We start from the raw sequence: 14,281 nt of genomic DNA on the forward strand, positions 1-14,281 counted from the left end.
AAAATTTCATAAGCATTTACCCTCATTGTTTCACTAGAATCCTTTCAACACTGCTAGAATATTATATTTGCCATCAGTTAACGGCCGGCAAAATCGCGCTGAGCTGTTATTTCTTTACAAGCTAGTTCAGGGTGAGATATTCTGCCCTTCTCGGTTGTAATAATTTTGAAACTCCACGTAAGTTATCGAGAGAGAATCGACCGTTGCATGTACCTGCCAGCTTCTTTCAACACTCTATCCTTTGCAGAATACTGAGTCTATCTAACGTCAACTTTGTTAATTCGTTATGTTTTTCATAGTCTACAGTCATTTTCTTTTTGTCAGTGAGGGCTGCCCTGTCCTAACGTAGCTTTGCACATGCACAGATTCTTCCCTTTTCCGTCTTTCAGGAAGCCTTCGGCACGGTTATGTATAGTCTACATTATTTTTCAGTCCCATTCCATGAATATCTACTCTTTTATTTGTTGTTTTCATTGTGCGTTGATTTCTTTTCGACTGCTCGTCTTTGCTCTTTTTATTGATTTGCATTTCTGTGGACAGTCTGTAATGTATTGTTTGTTTTTGTTTTCTTTTCGCGCGCGCCAGCATGAAAGACCCTATGGTTGTTCTTGGGTAGGTTAAAAAATGATTGATTGATTATTGGTTGATTGAATATTATTATTATCATTATAAATGCTTGTGAAATAACATGATAATTCGGCTGAAACGCGTCTTCGTAGCCAGCGTACACGAAGCAGCGATTTCAGCTCCGCGGAATGCCTGTCTCAAAGGACTTGCACGTGCAGCTTTCTGGGCCCGCGGAAGGAAGTTGAAGTCCATTGTACGAAAAAACTCGCCTGACTGCTAGGTTGCAAGGGGTGCGCACAGTAAAAAAAATACAAAAAAGGGCGCCCATCGGATGGGTGGACAATTCGGAGAAAGTTGTTCGAAGGAGCCCACGTAGGCACCGTGAAGCCCTGCCGTGGCTTACACCAGTCTGTGGACTGAGCAGGAAAGAGAGTGCCGCGGCCCATTTCAAGTAACGACAAAGAAAATAGTTTGCACAAACATTCAGTCGTATGGTAATAAGATTGCGTCAATAATAGTTAAAAAATGAAACGTCGTTCGCCAATAAGCTCAGGAAAATTTACTTCTAGTGAAAAGTGCGTAAATCATTGATCTCAAGGAGTAATGTAGCGTCCATTGCAATATTCATTGTCAAGCCTGCGTGCACTGTATCCGTCCGCGTCATTGTTGTTTTTTTTTGCTCGCCGGAGTCATGGGTGCTGTGCTGATTGAGTTTGTTAATTTTCATTCCTTTTGCTCTTATTTCGTGTTCAACTACTGCTCCAATTTACACAAGATAATCGTGCAGCTCTCAGGAATCTACTTCGCTGTACGTGGCGAAATTGTGGACGGACGTGGAAGTGTTTTTGTGTGCGTGTGCGTCTGTACGCTGCTGGATTGGCGATCGTCAACTTTTCGTGCGAGAAGAAAATGGATACCCACGCTTGCGGGCAAGCGTTCCTTCAAAACTTCTTCCTAAAGCAGTACGAATGGACGTGGTGGCTTTAAGGTGTGAATAGGTTATCAGGATTAACAGGCTCCTTTAAAGACAAGTCTCGGTTAAATGTTAAGGGAAGTTCATCATTTTCATTACCTTCGCACATTGTTCATAAATATTATGATAACTCGAAAACATACCACATTGCATGCTTGCTGAGTAAATAACTTTATGCTAACCGTGGTTACGTCATTAGGCTGTTTTGTTCAAGCGATATGACAACACTTTCTTTTTTTTTCACTTGATCCAGACAGTGCTCTATTTAATCAAAAAATCTAAGTCAGGAAAATGTTGGTTTTGTGTATATTGATGTAAATATACTTGTGTTGTATTTTTCTCATTTTAACGCTTGAGGAAAAACCAAGGATAAATTACAACTTGCGCAATTACAAATGAAAAAGAGTTGCATATCTCCAACTCCAAGGGTGTCATGAGATTTATGAGCCCACGTTTGAATTTGTCTTGCGTTTGAATTTATCTTTCTTCGTCTACGTTCCACTTGTTTTTATATTTACGTGTGTTTTGATAAGGACACGCAGTTAAAATTTTGTTGCTAGTTTGATTCTTCAAAACAGGGTGCAATGTCACGGATCCAAATGGAAAAACTTAAGAATAGCCCGTAATTTTGTTTCCGCCATCTACAATCAGGGTGATATAAGTGTAAATTTGACTGGAATGCGTACATCACAGGCGACATTACCGTTACTGATGTCGCAACATCGCGTGGTTATCTTGAGGAACTGCGCATACCCGCATACATAGTTACACAAAATAATGTGATGTCACGTTTTAATCCGTGAGCACTGTAGATATTTTTACGCAAGCCGACAAATAAAATGGTATGATGCGTTAGAACTTGCTACTGTGTGAAAAAACTGGGGAACTGTTAAGCTCCGTTTTTCACAGTTGAACGTGATAGCAGTATCGATCATGTTTCTTGTGTGTAATTGAATCACTTAGTGTGTACTCTTTATTGCATGATGCTACTTGAACAAATTTAATTGTGGAATAGTACTGCGTAATTGAGAAGGTTGAAAGTGTCTCAATGAAGGTTTCGCACATGACTGCATTTTGTGTGAAAAACTGGTAACACAGTTTAAAGAACAAGAAATATTATGTAATTACTGAGTTGCGCGAAAAGATTAAAATACAAAAAGAACACACCTAGATGCAGCACACACTGACAACTGAAACATTGTTGGAGAAAACAGACATACGTATATATGCGGTTACAAGAACACATGCGGTGAAAGAAAAGGATTAGATGAGCAGACAGATTGTATAAATGATGCGCTTCCAGGAAAGCTACCTCAGTAGCAAGCAACATAAGTGAGAGTTACGTGACACATGAATCCCCAGCTTTGTTTATGAAATACGCCTCTCCGATTTCCCGCGCTATACCATGTCACTAAATCTAGCTTTAACTACCGTATTCCAAACAAGGGCGCGCAGCCACACTCTAAACAATATGATGATTAATTAGAGAATGGTTGTTAATTCCTTTAGAGAAGCTTTGTGATCTACAATTATATAAATAAATTCTAAATAATACTTCCCACATGACAGCGCAGTGCCGTCCATCACACCATGTTCACACTGTGAAAGAAAATGATCAGATGTCTGCTCATCTAATCATTTTTTTCCACCTGACGTGTTGTCGTAACCGCATACATATGTCTGTTTTCTCCAATGAAGTTTCAGTTGTTAGTGTGCGCTGTGTCCAGGTGTCTTCCTTTCACACTTCTAATTTTTTCGCGCAACTAAGTTAAGATGAAGTACCAACTCGACCAGCAGAACGTGCTTCTCAATATAATGTGTGTAAAATGTTTTAGAACTTTATGCACCCACTACGCAGTCGTGAGGGAATACGTGCAGTAACCAGTGTGCCTTTTGTAATGGTTGGCTGTCTTTAGACCGCGAAGTCACGTTGGTAATAACGTGTTGTGATGCTTGATGACAATGCACGCTTGTATCATGCAATATAGCTGCGATATTAAATGTTGTGTTGTGAAACCTGTATGCAGGATACATGTATTTTTTAAGCATGACAGTTATTTTCCTTGCATTACAACAAGAGGAAGTTATTCATGCTTCATTTCCAAGCAGATGCATAGCTGTGTTGTAGAGCACTTGCATGCCATGCAAATTGCCTGCATGATTTCGATCATCACTCATATCCGAAAATTTATAATATTTGTTTTATTTGCATTCTCTCAATTTTCGATCATTGACAAGACGATTTTTCACGGAGAGCCACCGATGCCTACACCGTAATTTTTGCAGAATGAGCTCTTTACCACTGTTACAATAATGATGCATTATTGGCAAAATGGAAAGTGGATTACGTTTACAAAGTACATTTTTAGTGTCCCGTTGGCAAGAAATATTGTTAAATGCCTCCGTTCCCACGCACACAGAGACCTATAGACACCAGTTTTAGCAGGTCATTAGTCACAATACTTGTACATAACAAGCTTGCATACCAATCACTTTCGACCGAACTCTTTAAAAGTTGATTATAAACTCATTTAAGTTATTCAATGCACACGCAGTTCATACGGTCAATAGCAAGTCAATATTTCGTTTTGACTGACCATGGACGCTCCATTGACACACGAGAAAAGTTTTAAACATAACACACTGTGAAAGATATCTTTACGAAACTCAAATTGGGTTCTTTTATGCTATTTATTTTTGTCAAGTCGGAATCGATAAAGCGGAATATTTACTTGCACCGTACTATGTCTCGGACCGTGTTGACCATAGGTTCAAGATAAGAATAATCGCATGCAAGACTGACGTGTTTCAAAATGATTTTTTACCAAAAAAAATTACAAGATGGAACCAGCTGCCTTCTAGCATTGCCTCTACACTCCCAAATATTTGTTTTATTTCATGTTAGAATTGTTCTGATTTATATGTTAGAACATGTTCCGATTTATATATGAATTTCTCTTGCAGATTGTGATTCAGGTGACATTGATTATTTGTTTGGCTATGTATTTTTTGTATTCTACTTTTCGTAAATGCTCCCTCAATGTAATGCCAATTGCTGCTGTGGGTAATGAAATAAATAGATAGATAAAAAAGTGTCGATAAGTAAGCAATATATTTAAGCACAAAGAATGTATCTCTTCAGGAAAAGTGGACTAACAGTGACATGTGCCCACCACAAGCTTTAGATATGATGCCAAGTTACATTCTAGCAAATAGTTGTTGAGAATAACTTGAGATATATTTAGGAAAACCTAATTGAACAAGAATGTTCAGGGGGTATGTACTGCCTTTGTTTTGGAGATGATAGTGGCTGCATGCAACCTTTCAACAAACAGGTATATTTCTAGCTGAAGAATGATTTGAGCAGCTATATTTTTTGCCGGTGACAAAAGCTGAACTAATATAGATGAATCATTTGAATGGCTTTATATAAAGGTATCCATATAAGGCCATATATGAAAGCATCCATATAAGACCTTATATGGATGCTTCTATATATAGCCATATATGGCCATATACAGCAACACCCATATATGGGGATATAAGGCCCATGTATGGCTATATGAGGATTTGGACATATCAAGTTATATACGGCCCATATATGGGGATTCCATATATGGGCCAGATATGCCCAATTCCTGATGTAGCCATATATGGGGATTTTTATATAGGTCCATATATAGGATTTTTGTAAGGGGACAAAGAATGAAGGGGTGCCTAAGAAAAAGCAGTCGGGGCATGGAAGAAGGAAAGAAGCTTTCCTTCCTCCATGGGTCGGGGAGAGCGGCAACTAGAGGGTCCCGGAGGCAGGGTCGGCGTTTTACAAAAAGAATGTACGGGCACCATGCTGATGCCTGATTGGTGGTGGAAAGTGGTTTCCCAGGAAGTTGGCAGACCCCTGACTCCGTTCACTATAACCGATCAGCGGCGCTCGGAGACGTTCGTTGTAGGTGCGATTTTGTGCCATTAAACCAATGTATATTTTCACGGTCATGTGGATATTGTGTCTTTTAAGCTAAAGTTCGTTTTAAGTGGGGCCGTTATTTGTGGGCTTGACTGTATAATCATCAGCTACACAAACATCACTGGTCTCAAGCAATGTCTTTTCTGAGGCACCCCACCCAGTAACAATGGAACATTACAGAGAGGAAAAAAATTATATTTTCGAATCGCCACCCACTTTTCAGTCACTCTGGCAGTCAGTACAGATGAGGCTTTTGTGAATAGTGAACTTAAGGTTCGAAGTGAAGAGAGGTTTCCGATGAATAATTTCAAACCAAATTTAAATACAGTAGAACCTCTATGATACGTTTACGATTGTTGAAATTTCGTGATGATTTGCATTCTAAGGTTGTTTTAGAAGGACTACATTATATAAAATACGCCGTGAATAGATGTTATACGATCAGTTTTCCTAGCCACCTCGAATTATACGAATGTGCGATGGACCGCTGCACGCAAGTGACGCAACGCGGCTTGTCTGTGGGAGGAAGGCCCATTCACTTTTGGCCTTGAAGGGAGTGAATGTGGCAAAACTCGCAAGAATTTTCCTTACTTTAGTAGCTGGAAAAACACGCCGCGAAAAAAATTGACCCGAGACAGATTTTTCCGCCACGCGACACCAAGTCGTCTTTTTGCTTGACGGCTTTGGCTACACCGGCTGCTGTAACTCTCAAACCACGTCATGTAAACTATAGCAAACTCTATTATGTAAACCCCCAGCCGCTAATTTAACATGGCGGCAAAGACGTCAGCAGTGAAGTGCGTGGGCGTTATCGAAAACTACTCGTGCCGCATGTCAAAGCTCACTACCTTGACAAGGACGAGTTCATCGAGAGTCTGGTTTGGATTGCGATTGCTGAGAACCCCAGAAGTAGAAGGTGTTGCAACAAGCAAGTTAGCATGCCCTAACATGTCTTTTTTTTTTCTCTGCCGGCTGAATCTGTCACTGCTACTGTGTCCACTTACGTCATTTCTGCTGGTGTGCCTTCCGAAACAACGTTTGTAAAGGGGTAAACTGTTTCCTATTAGTGCTTTGCCTGCATAACTAAAACTCTGTACGAACATAAATGCTGAGAAAACGGGCAAAATGGAATGAATTCTCAAGTGGCGGTGGCATAAGTACGAGGGGCATAACTAGCGTGAACGTTTTGAACGGGCCCGGATGTATTTTCCGGCCGCTCTGGCGTTTTTCGCCTGAATTCTCTAGCGTGAATTCTCTAGGAATGATTTTTCTTCGGGGCGCACTTTTCCAGCAGCTTCAACGACGAAAAGAGGGCATTTCCAATGAGTTTTGTCACTTTCGCTTCCTTTGATGTCACGTGTGAATGCGTCACGCCAGCAGCATGATTGAAGGAACCGGGGCACTTTATTGAGAGATGAGGAAAGCAGGAAAGTTGAAAAGAAAATCAAGGGCTTTTTTTAGCAAGAGGGAGTTGCCAGTAACGTTCTTGTTCATCTTCAATATTAGCTTCATTTTGTTTTTGGTACGTGAAATTTCCGGATGATATGAATGTTTTGTGTGCACCCTTCGAATTCGTATCATCGAGATTCTACTGTAGTATATTATCACGTATTATAAAGAAAATTGGCATACTTGTCTTGACACAACAAACCTGCACAGTAACAAGCAACTGAGTTTTATAAAAGAGCTTGCCTGTGGAAGGACAGAGACGAGCAGTTTCTTCTGCAGTGATGAAACCTTGCTCTTGAGTTGATCAATTTCGATGTTCTTTTCTTCAAGAGCTTTTGTCAACTGAGTCTCTTTCATGGCCTGCATGCATAATTAAGTAAAGCACTGTTCTCCTGGGAAGGAAAAGATGATTGCACACAACCTACACATAGACACAGAATATAGGGACAAGCGCAACACGGTTGTGCTCATCCCTGTACTCTTTTTATATGTGTACTCTGTTCGCTGCCATTTTTTTCTTCAAAGTATGGACCAACTAGCCCAGCAGCAAGTTTTATTGAATTCTTCTTTTTACTGCGCAAAAGAAGAGAACATTTAGAGCACAGCCTGGGGTATTCAGGCATGGACTGTTGCACATGGAACAGCCTTGCGCATCACTTGCAACAGTAACATGTAGTGCCTTGTTACAATTACCTAAAATATGGAAGAAATTTGGACTCGATGCTTCTGTATTGCTACACCAGGGAGGCAGGATCTCAAATACAGTTGAACCCCGCTACAACAAAACTGATGGGGCCCAGAAAAAAATTTTGTTGTAGTGAAATCTAAAAAATATAGCTGATCTGAGCTAGCAAAAGAAAGGAACGTTTGCTTTCAAAAATCAAAAAGTGTGCGCTGCTTTCTGTTCTTTCCCAGCAGCGCCACGACGCGATTCTCACCCATGCATAGCGAGGCTATCGTGAAAAGCATGCTGAAACAGCACCTACAACCGCTTTTGTGAATGAGCCAAACAGTTGCATTAACACGTTAACACCAGCAGCTGTTCACCGTTAGTGTATACGACAACGCCGAAATGGAGTCAGGGTAGCGTGGAGCAGTGACTTTTTCCTTATTCTCATTTGTTGATAACGCGGACAAGCAGCCGCTCATGATTAGTTATCACAATGGCCAAGCGTGAACGAAAAGATAAATTGGCATTGAAAAAGTCATCGTTCTGCGGTTACACCCAACAGCAGCATGAAGAAAACCATGAATTGAGTGACTGAGCTTCAGCTTCGGATCGTCTGCAGCTCAAAAGCAAGCCAGTAGTGAAAGCAAGGCAGTGTCATTACCATCACTCTCGAGCAATGGCGGCACCTGTGCTTGCTGAACAGCGATGGTTTCTGGTGGTGCCAACGCGTGTTTGGGACTTCGCCGACGTATTTCCAAATTCAAAAAACACATAAAAATGTTCAAGATTGTGTTTGCTGCATAGCAATAAATATCTGAGCCTGGAATTGCGTTTTGAAATTTCGTTGAAGCGGGACAGCAGAAGAAAAAATGTGTTGTGGCGACTATATTTATGCATTGGCTCCCGTGGACTGCTGACGGGGAACCGTGAAGTTTTCATTGTAGCGAAAATTTCGTTGAAGCGGCATTCGTTGTAGCGGGGTTCGACTGTATTGCGGTCTTAAAGAAATGCTTAAACGACTTAGTTTCAGGGAAGATATATTTGCACACATATACAGTATTCTCACTTTAACCAATATATTTGACATAAATATTGCCAGCATTTATGTAAGTGTTTAAGCTGCACTTAGAAGAACTTGTTGCTGGGTGAGTAGGTGCATATTAACAAAAAGAGGCATAACTGTGCTACACAGTGTAGTGCAGTTATCCCTTTTGTGATACAGTTAAAGCTCTTTAAAGGGAACATCCATATAATGAATTTCTCGATATAAGGACGTTTTTCTATTCTCCCCCATTGCTCCATGTTATCTGCAACCTCTATGTAACAAAGTAACAGCGGGAGACAACCTTGATATAACGAATTTTCCCCATGGACCATATAGGAATTTAGCTCTGCATTTCGTTACGAGCATGCTTCTTCCGCGGCTGCCCCGTCGCTGACGAAGCGCGAAGCGACGCAGTGCGCACGACGCACCAGGGAGAGCAAGCGCTCGTTATTGCACGCGAGTGAGCGCGAGGCGGGCGGGCCTGCCGTTCTCGTCGCCGCGGGCGCATGTGCGAGTGTGCCTCCCACCCACTCCGCACAAAAACAAAAAAAAAACAACTTTTGCGGGTTGGCAGTGCCCCGCTTTAGTTAGCGTCATATATGTGGGGCCGTGCTGCATATGGGGGGTGCTTTATCGAATAGTTTTCTCGGCATTCGTGTCGCTCGCTCTTCGTTTTCGACGCCGTGCATGCGTGCATAGTTTTACTGCGCGCGCATGGGTTGGCCCCTGGCGACGTTCAGCTTTGCTGTTTTTTTTTACCATAGCATTTATGCGGAGAGTCCCGGCTGTTTATTGCCGTCGCCGCCGTCATTCACCGTAGGAGTACGTATCCAATATGAAAACTCAAGCAAAAAAAAAAGTCGCCCGTGCTTCGCACCCAGCCCGTCACGATGCGCTGACGCACGCTTATCTCCCACGCATACTTTGCCCCGCAGAGGGGAGGTTAGATGCCTGTGCCCGCACGCTTACTTTCGGAAAAAAAATAGCACCTTCCACTTTTACCGGAACGATTAAGTTTAGTTGCCAGGTGCACAAAGATTACTTCGCTCGCTGGACAGGCACCATTTGCGAAAAGAGTGTGATTTTTAAACTTGGTGAAGTAACAGCTGGGGCACTTGTTAGTTTGTACTCATATCTGTACCACTGATTATGTTTCATGCCTTGTTTTTGTATAAACAGCACATTAAGTGTCGAGCGGTAAAAGCTGTCAGTTTGCTCTTGTCCTGTGAATTGTTTTCTGCATCATTTGTGCGTGAGCAGCACGTTGCACCATTCAATCTGCTTTCCGTTCTTAGCATTATATTCAAAGTAATTGCTATTGCAGTAATTAAGTGCCTTGCCCTTGTGACAAAACTGTGACTTTTCTTAATTTCAGACAACTGTGTTGTCGTCACCGAGGGGATGTCAGATGAGGTGTTCATGGAAACTCTCCAAGACGGTTCCTTGGAGCTCAACTCGTCACGTGCTTTCGTCTTGCGCCGCGAGTTACCAGGCTGGTAGCTTTCACGATTAGCTGATTAGTTCTGGCAATACGACGGCGCGTTGAATGAAATGCAATGAACGCGATAGCAAGAAACTGTATTAGTATATCAAATAAGGCTGCAGCCAACTTTTCTGGATCGGATATCGCGGAACTCCTACAAAGTGCTGGTGTGAGCGAATACTCCCTGTCAAGGAAGAAGTGCTCTTTTCACACAGTCACTTCGCGTTGAAACCGCACTGGTACTCGCTGAGACAGCAAGTGTTCCAGCGATCGCTACTGCCCTTAAAGTTCATTAATGCTACTCGATCGATTCCCCCCGCCCTCCACGTGTTGCTTCATGCTAGCTCAAGACGGGTGGTTTTCTCTGAGAATTCGACGGCAGTTCAAACACGCGGGGTTATTTATCTTAGGCACTTTCCAGGTGATAGGAATGGGCCGACTGATTTGATCTCTGCTTCAGCAGAGCTCACGCGCTTTTACCCGTTCCTGAAAGTTACGATGTGCGGGGGCATCTTATAAATTCGGACTTGTTACGGAACATGGCGGCGATGGAAAAAACCCACGGAGTGTATCCATGTAACTGTTATCACAAAAATATAGCAGTTTTTTCATTGTGAAATAAGTGTTCTCGGTGAGCTATGCTTCAGTACCCCTCTCGTGTAATTTGCACATTTATTTTCCAAATTTTTTATACCAAACCTGCATATAACGAAATCCTCTTTTTAACAAATTTTTCTGAGCCTTCATCAGTTTCTATATATCCAGGTTTAACTGTACTAGCTCAGTTGGTAGAGCATCGGATGCATTATTCCAAGGTCGCAGGTTGAATCGCTGCACACAACAAGTTATCTTTTTATCCACTTTTCTTTCTTTACATTTACATAATAATTAACTCATATAACATCCCATACTTTCCTAATGTACACAACCAGACACACAGTTATGATGAGCATGCATTTAAAATTTAATTAACATAATTTTATTTGTAAAATGATTTCATAGATCCCGAATGTGTTTTCACATCGACAATCTGAAGGCACTGTATTATGCATTCATTCACAGCCATTTTAGTTATTGCATTACATCATGGTGTAAACCATATCCAGTGCACATTTGGCTGTTGAAGGTACTGAAAAAACAAGCCATGCGACTCATAACTTTCGCTTCACATCAGATGCTATTACATCGTATTTTTTGCCAACTTGACATATTACCCATCTTCCAAAAGTACATTTATTATGTGTGTGTTTTAACTTTCAAAGTTTCCCACTTCCTCCTTATTATCGACATACTTCCTACTGCCTTGTTGAGTAATCCCAATAAAACTAGAATCGCAATCTCCCAAAGCCTTTCGTTACCTATTATTCACACTAGTTATAGAAAACTGAAAACTATTTTTTCAATTTTACTGTGGAATTCACCATCACATGATTTAAAAAGAATGCGCATTGTTTTAAAGGCAAAATTGAAAAAATGTTCATTTGGTGTATAACTGCTACTTTTTTTCTTTTCCTATTGTTGCCCTGTTTATAAACAATTGTTAAAGTGCTGATTTGAACACTCCGAAAAGTCCTTGTTACTTGTAACGTTTAAAAAAACACTTTCTTGGTTTCTATTTTAGTTTTTCCTTTGTATTAACACAGAACGTCCCACCTGCAATTTGTAACCTAGGGACCTCCTCCTGCATATTTATATTCTATGCATTATATTTCTGATGCCAATAAAGAATGATTGATTGACTGATTGACGGATAAAATTGGCCGGTACCTAGAGGCAGGCACCAGTATGCTGCTGAAACAAAAGAATTTATTTTTGAAAATCTTGGGCAAGCATTGCAGAAATTGGGGCTATAAGACGGAGGCTTTTGTAAAGATCCCAGGACAACTGGAATACCATTAATGAGTAATGTGACACCCCACCTTTTCTAAAAATGCTGAAATATGTTACCCACTAAAATGCAGAAAAAGTAAAATTATATTACTAGGTTAATGAAAAAAAGTAACGCATTACAGGTCATGCTTTAACTTGTAATGCATTACCGCCTACTCTGGCTATGGCAGATTTATACGGCCTAGAAATGCAAGGTGTAGAAATTTAGTTGCGTACGGGTCAGCCAACTCAAAATGCTCAAGCTTGCTTAAAGTGCTCTCAAATTTGCTGCCATTTACCACTGGCTGCACTATGGACTGGTGGGGCATTGCATGGCGCATTACAGCAAGAGAGTTACTCATAAGCAAGCAAGGGGCCTATGCTTAGTGATACAAATACATAAATGAAAATGTAGTAAATGTAGCTAGTATAAGGAAAATTCTGAAAGACCTCCTACGTACCTCATTAAAATGTATCCACAACACTACAGTAGGAATTTTCTGCGATGGAGGTCCTTGGTTCAGTTCTCGAGCAATTGATGCATGAGCATTTGATGTTTTCAATTTTTACAGTCGGTCCTGGGTATATCGAACTTGGATGTATTGAATTAGTGGCTATATCGAACAGCCGAAAAATCGCCTTAAAAAACACATGTGAAAGTACAGGGCACAGGTGCGCGTACATCGAGCACTTGTACGCCGACATATTCCATATATCGAACATTGCGCTGCATTGGATGGAGCCGTGACACTAATCACAATTCAGTCTCTATCCAAGAGAGTTGCAGACCTTTTTCGTGCGCGCGTCGGAATGGTGATCACGTTGTTTGAATAGGTTCACACAGCGCTTATTGAGTCGCCCTCCAATATAGTTACGGATCCTTATCGTGTGCACTAGCGTCAAGAAAGTGATTGGGTTGCTTCAATAAAAGTCGAACTGACAACCCATCTCCTCAGAGCGATACAAATGATAACCGGAGCGTGAAAATAATGTCAAACAATTCACAATTGTGAACTGCTTCGGTAAAGCTGGCTTTCTAGCTTCACCTGACGACTTTGGGAGCGACGGTGATGTCACAGCAGATGACGACATAATCCCCCTAGAGGATGACTTTCACCAGCTTTCTCCGTTTCCGGGTGCCATCGCTGATGGGGCCGCAGCGAGCAATTTTGTCAGTGCTGATGATGGTGTGCAAGCCGTTTCGGTCCGCACCAATGCAGAAATCGTGACCGACATCGCCGGTGCCGGTAAGGCCGACCAGAGCCTCGACGATGATGCCGACGAAGTCTCTACGCAACCCTGTACCGCTGCAGACCTTGCGTCAGCATTTAGCCTTATTTGCCGCTGTCGTGGTGCTTCAAAAGGTGCTGGGCTTGCCTATGTAGAAAGCCTAAACAAAACTAGGATGGGCTCATGAATTTATTGGCTCAGACAAAGAAGCAAACCAAGCTAAAATTTTTGGCATCCCAAATGGAGTGCGGTGGATTTTGTGTTTTTCTTTTGATATTCTGGGAAAGTCTGAAAGTGGGAGCCCAAGAAGCCGGCTCCCAGTCCAAGCATCGTGAAGCTATAATTTTTTGAAAATCGCTGTTTTCTCGCAATTTATAGAAAAGGTTTTGCTACACCTAGGTGGGTGAAACGAAATGTCCAAAGAACTTTTGCGCAGTTTTCAGTGTAGATATTTTGGAACAACATAAAAAAAGGGTTCCATAAACTGAAAACTTGAGTTTCAAGAAATCGACTTTTTTGCCATTTTTCGCGATCCCAAAGTCGCGTCTCCCCTTAAGGCGATCGAGAAGACATGACGGGCTTTCTGCAGTGCCAAGACCGACCGGTGTATGAATGTCGAAGAGCAACTGGTCCGGCATATGCGGGAGCTACAAGACGGTTGTGCTGAGTCATTGGATAATGTGCAGACTGAGGCGCGCAGAACAGCCCGAGCTCAGCGCATCATAGCAAAAGAGTTCAAAGCCACCTCCGGATACACAACTCGTTTCATGCCGTGCCATGGCCTCGCACTGCAAAAGCGGACCACGTTGTGCCAGCGTTTGCCAGCAGCATTATGAGAACAAAGTGGTGGACTTCTGCCATTTTGTTATAAAGCTCCGACAGCAGAAAGACTTCATTTTGTCCGAGATCAGCAATGCTGATCAGACTCTTTTTGCTTTGATATATGCCACAGAACACGACAGCGGAGGAGAATGGTGCATCGAGCGTCATCTTTAGAACGTCTAGCGCTGAAAATAAGGATGCATCGTAAT

Source organism: Rhipicephalus microplus, chromosome X (genome assembly GCF_043290135.1).
Source record: "Rhipicephalus microplus isolate Deutch F79 chromosome X, USDA_Rmic, whole genome shotgun sequence".
NCBI classification, from domain to species: Eukaryota; Metazoa; Arthropoda; class Arachnida; order Ixodida; family Ixodidae; genus Rhipicephalus; species Rhipicephalus microplus.